The sequence below is a fragment of the Rhinopithecus roxellana genome, chromosome 6 (assembly GCF_007565055.1).
Source record: "Rhinopithecus roxellana isolate Shanxi Qingling chromosome 6, ASM756505v1, whole genome shotgun sequence".
NCBI lineage: Eukaryota > Metazoa > Chordata > Mammalia > Primates > Cercopithecidae > Rhinopithecus > Rhinopithecus roxellana.
In genome coordinates this window covers 142,637,890-142,645,852 of record NC_044554.1, presented here as the reverse complement: position 1 = coordinate 142,645,852, position 7,963 = coordinate 142,637,890, and the positions used below count along the sequence as shown (strand labels likewise).

Genomic DNA, 7,963 nt, shown 5'->3' with positions numbered 1-7,963 from the left:
GGAGCCACTGGCCAAGCAATGTGGGCAGCCTGTAGAAGCTAGAAAAGGACCTGAATTCCTCCCTAGAGCATCCAGAAGGAATACAGCAGCTCTGCCTATTGTAAAATAATACATTTGTGTGGTTTTAAGCCACTACATTTGTGGTAATTTGTTTCAATGTCATTAGGAAACAAATGCAATGATCTGTATGTAATAAGCTATCAGTCATCTCTGTTGTGGGATTTGCACATTTAGTCTGTGGTGTCGCTTTTAGGTTTGTGTTTGTGAGATTAATGCTGTTCAAGTCACTGCCTCCATTTGCTGACCAACATGAAAGGTAGTTGAAGTCTCAGGTGAATTGTGTTGCCTAAGCTGTCTTATAATAAATAGCTAGAAGCTGTGCAGGGTGGCTCACGCCTGTACTCCCAACACTTTGGGAGACCCAGGTGGGCAGATCACTTGAGGTCAGGAGTTTGAGGTCAGCCTGGTCAGCATGGTGAAACCCCATCTCTACTGAAAATACAAGAAGTAGCCGAGTGTGGTGGTGGGTGCCTGTAATCCCAGCTATTTGGGAGGCTAAGGCGGGAGAATCACTTGAACCCAGGAGGCGGAGGCTATGGTGAGCTGAGATCGTGTCACTGCACTCCAACCTGGGCGACAGAGTGAGACTCCATCTCAAAAGAAAAAAAAAAAAAAAGCTAGGATTCTCCTACATGTGGCTAAGATATAGATTAGAAGGCTTATTCACTATAACAAAATCACTAACAAATTAATCTTAAGACAGACAATTTAGAGGACGATTGAAGGAAACGCCAGTACTTAGACTCAGTTAGTGGCTCTTATCAGGAAATGTTAACTGCTCATCCCTGCTGAATCTAATTTGGGTTTCCTGCAAATTTGAGTAGAAATAACTCACCCTGAACCTTTATTATTTGAGATAAGTCTAGAACCATCAGACCAAATTGATATGAAAAATGTTTCTCCACTGCAATACTTTTATTTTCCTTAATTAAATATTGATCTTGGAAATTTCCTCTGACTATCCTCTCACCTATTTGATTCAGAGCCCAGATTGTCTGCTGCTTACTTCTGCCTCCACGTAGAATAAAAATATTATTCCTTCCCCCTTCATTCTCTAGGCCAAATTCAGTGCTTGCTCTCTCGTCCCGGCCTCATTTATGTTCTAAGGCAGTAAACGGAGGGTTGTTCTGCTGTGTGTGTCCTCCAGCACTTTCTGCTACAATCCTGCTGAAAGATGGGCTGTGGGAGTTCACATTTTAAAAAAGGCGAGGCACAAAGTTAAATTTAGTTAATTCTGGGTATTGCAATCCTGGGAACTAGCACCACCTCTAACCATGCCAGTCACGTTGCAAAACTGAGATCTTCAACACTGTTTTTCATTTTTTAAATTTTGTTTTCAGTGTTTAGGGGAAGAAAAGAAGAATGCATCCAAAAGAAACACTACTAGACCATAATCCTTAATTGATTATTGGACAATTCAAATTTATTACCTGAGTTTTGCTGTTGTTGTTGTTTTGTTTTGAGACAGGGTCTTGCTTTGTTGTCCAGGCTGGAGTGCAGTGGTACAATCACAGCTTACTGCAGCATTGAACTCCCAGGCTTCAGCGATCTTTCCACCCTGTCTCCCAAGTATCTGGGACTACAGGTATATGCCACCATGCCCGGTTATTTATTTATTTATTTTTTTGAGATGGAGTCCCACTCTGTTGCCCAGGCTGGAGTGCAGTGGCACGATCTCGGCTCACTGCAGTCTCCTGCCTCAGCCTCCAGAACAGCTGAGATTACAAGTACAAGCCACCACACCCGGCTAATTTTTTATATTTTTGGTAGAGATGGGGTTTCACCATATTGGCCAGGCTGGTCTCAAACTCCTGACCTCAAGTGATCTGCCCACCTGGGCCTCCCAAAGTGCTGGGACTACAGGCGTGAGACACCACACCAGGTCCTGGTTATTATTTTTTATTTTTTTTTTGATTTTTTGTACAGACAGGGTCTCACTGTGTTGCCCAGGCTGATCTTGAATTCCTGGGCTCAAGTGATCAGCTTGCCTCAGCCTCCCAAAGTGTGAGATTACAGGTGAACCACTGCACCGGACCTATTACCTGAGTTTTTAAAAACAAAAATATAATTTGAGTTATCGTATTTCTTAGAACATGGGCTTTTGCTTTTTAAAATCTTTTTCCCCTCAAACAGTATTATGCAGTGTTCTTAGGCTAACTGCTGAGTTGTGAACAGGAGAAAGGGGCCATTGGAGCAGGCACTTCGTTATGTCAGCACCGATTGACACACAATTCCTTTTTGTAACTCTCTTACTCTTCACACCGCATTTTCCCCTTTCTTCTTCATTTTTCCATTGTGAGAACATGTCAGAAGGAAAAACAGCCCTCAGGACAAAAATGAGATTCAGTTAAGAGACTGATATTCAAAATGGCACATACATTTCATGTGGGAGGCAGGCTGTTGGCTATAACTAACTTCCATGAGTTACTTCTGGGAAGCCCTCACTAGCTGGGTGCTATTTGTTTTTTGTAGAAGTGGCATATTCTTTCATGTGTCCTATGTAATTTTCCTGAGTGCACACATTTTTAGCATATTTTGCAGTCCAATTTTCAAAGGCATCTACTGTATTGCTTCAGTTACAAATCTTTCACTGTTAGAATCACTCTTTACTTTCAGAATGATTTTAAGAATTAGAATATTTTCCCCATATCTAACATAATGCACAAATCATAATAGATTCTGAGGAGTTAATTTGTTTGCTTCCAACTTTGTTGGTCATTGTATATAGAAATAACTTTTTTTTTAACAGAAGGGGGGAATATCAGTGGCTTTTATGAATTTCATCAATTGTTAAAAAATTGTGATTTGTGGAATTAGAAAATCTTTCAATCTCTCTGGTTTTGTTTTTGTTTTTGTTTTTTGTTTGTTTGTTTTTGAGAGGGTCTCTTTCTGTTACCCAGGCTGGAGTGCAGTAGCACAATCACAGTTCATTGTAACCTCAAACTCCTGGGCTCAAGTGATCTTCCTGCCTCAGCCTCCCAAGTAGCTAGAACTATAGGCAAACACCACCACGTCCGGCTAATTTTTTATTTTTTGTAGAGACAGGTCTCACTATGTTGCCCAGGCTGGTCTCACACTCCTGAGTTCAAGCAATCCTCCCTCCTTGGCCTCCCAAAGTGCTGGGATTACAGGCATGAGCCACCATGTCTGGTCTAATCTTACTCTTATAATCGTTTTTTAGGGTATCCTGAGAGTGTTGATTCAAAGAGGTCAGAAGGCAGTTCTGGATCATCTCCAAGTCTCAGGTCTTATTTATGGAAGTGTGGAATAGTTCTTAGAAAGACTCAGAGAAATACTAGAGGTCATCATGTCTAACCTCTGACATTGCAAGAGAAGGAACTCAAGACAAGAGGAGATAAGAATGAACAACAGAGAAGCTATGATCTTTTGACTCCCCACACGATGCACTTGTCTCCAAAATTATGCTAATTCAGACTCTGAACATAAACAAACATGGTTCCCCACAAGCTATTGTAAGAATAAAAAGGTTGTAATATCTATTTTAGAGATTTTTCTGGATGGTTTAGGGAAATATAATTTTGATCTGAAGAAAACGTGAATTCATAATATTTTCAGCACTTAAAAAATATAATCTTGTTATCCCCATGTAATGATGTATAAGTCTGTTCTCATAATGCTATGAAAAAATACCCACAACTGGGTAATTTATAAAGGGAAGAGGCTTAATTGACTCACAGTTCAGCATTGCTGAGGAGGCCTCAGGAAACTTACAATCGTGGCAGAAGGCAAAGGAAAAGCAGGCAACTTCTTCAGAGGGTGGCAGGATGGAGTGAGCGCAAGCAGGGGAAATGCCAGATGAGACTCACTCATTATCATAAGAACAGCATGGGGGAAACCGCCCCTGTGATCTAATCACCTCCCACCTGGTCCCATCCTTGACACGTGGAAATTATTACAATTCAAGGAGAGATTTAAGTGGGGACACAGAGTTAAACCATATCAAATGGAATAACCACATAATGGTTAAGAACATGGTTTCTGAAATAAGATTGCATTGAATCCATTTTTATTATCTATATGAACTTGGGTGTGTTCCTTAACTTTTCTATCTTTGTAATATGTGAAAATATAATCAATCACACTGACCTCAAAAAATTTGTGAAGATCAAATAAAATAAGGCATACACCATGTTGAACATCATTGCTAGAAATATAGAAGTCACCCAATAAATATAAACTATTAATTTTATTGTTGTTAATAAATATAGAAAGACATTAATTTTTCCATGAAGTAAGAATATGTCTTTAGAGAGATATATGTCAGAGAAAATGAGTTTTTTTTCTTTGTTGCTATTCATCTACTCTCACCCCTGATGAAATGAACTAAAAAAGAAGCTAATCTAAACTGAAAGTAAACTACAGAATTACTAGATCAATGGTTACTAATTTTTTAAAAGGATGATAACTAAAGATACTCGTATAGATACACACACACACACACACACACACACACACACACACAACGTAATAAGGATCAGTGTTCATATGCATTAAAATATGCTATTCCTAGTCTCCAAGTCTCTTTGCTTTGGCCATAATTAAGATCTGTATGCATCAATATGTGGAACTTATTTTATTTTATTTTATTTTATTTTATTTTATTTATTTATTTTTTTTTGGCTGAGCACAGGGGATTTTATTGATGGTACACGACAAAGTGGGGCTCCCTAGGCCCCTCCCCTCTTCAAGGGGTCTACATGGAAACTGAGGGGAGATTCAGTGTGGCGGGGGACTGAGTGTGGCAGGGACTCCCCAGCAGTGAGGGCCTCTCTCTTCCTCTTGTGCTCTCGCTGGGGCTGGTGGTCCAGGGGTCTTACTCCTTGGAGGCCATGTGGGCCATGAGGTCCACCACCCTGTTGCTGTAGCCAAATTCGTTGTCATACCAGGAAATGAGCTTGACGAAGTGGTCGTTGAGGGCAATGCCAGCCCCAGTGTCGAAGGTGGAAGAGTGGGTGTCGCTGTTGAAGTCGGAGGAGACCACCTGGTGCTCAGTGTAGCCCAGGATGCCCTTGAGGGGGCCCTCCGACGCCTGCTTCACCACCTTCTTGATGTCATCATATTTGGCAGGTTTTTCCAGACGGCAGGTCAGGTCCACCACTGACACGTTGGCAGTGGGGACACGGAAGGCCATGCCAGTGAGCTTCCCGTTCAGCTCAGGGATGACCTTGCCCACAGCCTTGGCAGCGCCAGTAGAGGCGGGGATGATGTTCTGGAGAGCACCGCGGCCATCACGCCACAGTTTCCCGGAGGGGCCATCCACAGTCTTCTGGGTGGCAGTGATGGCATGGACTGTGGTCATGAGTCCTTCCACGATACCAAAGTTGTCATGGATGACCTTGGCCAGGGGTGCTAAGCAGTTGGTGGTGCAGGAGGCGTTGCTGACGATCTTGAGGCTGTTGTCGTACTTCTCATGGTTCACACCCATGACGAACATGGGGGCGTCCGCAGAGGGGGCGGAGATGATGACTCTTTTGGCTCCCCCTTGCAAATGAGCCCCAGCCTTCTCCGTGGTGGTGAAGACGCCAGTGGACTCCACGACGTACTCAGCGCCAGCATCGCCCCACTTGATTTTGGAGGGATCTCGCTCCTGGAAGATGGTGATGGGGCTTCCATTGATGACAAGCTTCCCGTTCTCAGCCTTCACGGTGCCATGGAACTTGCCGTGGGTGGAATCGTACTGGAACATGTAAACCATGTAGTTGAGATCAATGAAGGGGTCATTGATGGCAACAATATCCACTTTACCAGAGTTAAAAGCAGCCCTGGTGACCAGGCGCCCAATACGACCAAATCCGTTGACTCCGACCTTCACCTTCCCCATGGTGTCTCAGGGATGCGCTGGCGATGCAAAAGAAGATGCGGCTGACTCTCGAACAGGAGGAGCAGAGAGCCTATTTTATTTTTTTAAAACTACTCAAGTGAGGCGGGGCACAGTGGCTCACACCTGTAATGCCAACACTTTGGGAGGCTGAGGTGGGTGGATCACTTGAGGTCAGGAATTCGAGACCAGCCTGGCCAACATGGCAAAGCCACCTCTCTAAAAATACAAAAATTAGCCAGGCATGGTGGTGCACGTCTGTAATTCCAGCTACTCAGGAGGCTGAGGCAGGAGAATCCCTTGAACCCAGGAGGTGGAGGTTGCAATGAGCCGAGATCACACCATTGCACTCCAGCCTGGGCAACAGAGAGACACCACATCTCAAAAAAAAGAAAAAAAAGAGAGAGACTCTGATATTCAAAATGGCACATACATTTCACGTGGGAGGCGGGCTGTTGGCTATAAGTAACTTCCATGAGCTACTTTTGGCAAGCCCTCACTACCTGGATGCTAGTGGCTCTGTCTCAAAAAAAAAAAAAAATTATTATTTTTTTAAAAGACTAGTCAAGTACAGTAGTGAGAAGGGGAAAAGAATATATGGAATTTAAAAAGAGAAAAATGGAAATCTTGTCATTGCTGAGTTTTTCTACCTACCTCTTCTCATTCTCCTTTTACTAAGCACTAGAATTTAACCTTAAATGAAAACAACCTGTGAATATACATTTGATTCTAATGTAGAGAAATGTGAAAAATCCATTTCTTTTGCCAAATTTATGCACTAAAAGAAATATTTTAGTAGTATTTTATGAGATTGTTAGGAATTTGAAATTTTCATAAGAAATTAATTAATTAATTAAGAATTTTTAAAAACCAAGAAAGTATTTTAGTAATCTGCCCTGATTTCTAAGGATATTGTTTGTTTAAATTTTTACTAAAAGTCGAAGAGGAGGAGGGGATCGTAAAACTTCCTCTGTCTATGCTAAGCCCTGTGTCTGTCCACATTTTACTTATGCCTCATCCTTACTTCCAGGGAAGAGAAGCTGCTGATCTCACCATTGTATTTAAAGCCATGGATGAGGAAATAGTTGCTCATGAGTAGAAACATTGTACGTGTCAGAAAGTGAACATCTCGATATTGAACCTCTTCCTGCCTCATGCTGTAAGTACAGATAGCAGGGCCTGCCCTCTGGCTAGTAATATCTCTTCTTCTTTTTCCATGTGGCTTGTCAGGTAAATAGAATCAGGGTCTCTCTGGGAGCCCTGATAATCTCCTTCTGTCTAAAGATACCTCTAAATATGCTACAACCAAGATATAGACAGATGTGGGGAGGTAAAGGGAAGGAGTAGGCTCAGAGTGTATTAGTGTTCTCTTAATTTTACCCACACCCTGTAAAAGATATTGTAATATATAGGACATTGTGATACTATCATTTCTATTTACTCTTGATTCTTGTGTGTATGGTTCTCTTGGGACCCTCATAGGGAGTGAGAGTGGAGGGGGAGAAGTAGAGTAATTTATCAGGGGAGGATTTCAACAATATTGGGACTTTTGCCATAACAAACAAATCTTATTTTACTTCCTACTAGGCTACACATTCTCCATTTCCAGCAGGTCTATAACTCACAGTTTTTTTTTTTTTTTGGTTATTCCATGATTAGTCCTATTTAGTACTTAATGTTCTTAAATATGTAAATATGTGATGGTTTGCTTTGTGTGTCAACTTGGTTAAGGTGTTTTGTAGATGTGGTTAAGATCTACAATAAGATGACTTTAAGTAAGGGAGATTATCCTCATAATCTGGGTAGGACTTATCCAATCAGTTGAAAGGTTTTAAGAGCAAAAATTAGGTTTTTCTGGTTTCCTGGGTCTTCACAGGAAGAAACTCCACTCGTGAACTGCAATCTTAGCTCTTGCTAAAGATTTCTAGCCTGCCTTTTCTGTGGACTTTAGACTTGCCTAGTCACCCCTACAACACATAAACCAATTCTGAGCAATAAATCTCTCTCTCTCATATAAAGAATACCTGTATGTGCATCTGTATATCTGTGTGTATGTGTGAGTGG

The 7,963-nt window shown here is 41.8% G+C and overlaps 1 pseudogene across 1 annotated transcript; it reads right to left on the bottom strand.

The window, feature by feature from the left end:
* Positions 1-4,690: 4,690 nt before the first annotated feature.
* LOC115898210 lies at positions 4,691-5,973 on the bottom strand (annotated as a pseudogene). The gene has a single exon (XR_004057890.1). The product of XR_004057890.1 is annotated as a glyceraldehyde-3-phosphate dehydrogenase pseudogene (transcript).
* Between the last annotated feature and the right edge of the window lie 1,990 nt (positions 5,974-7,963).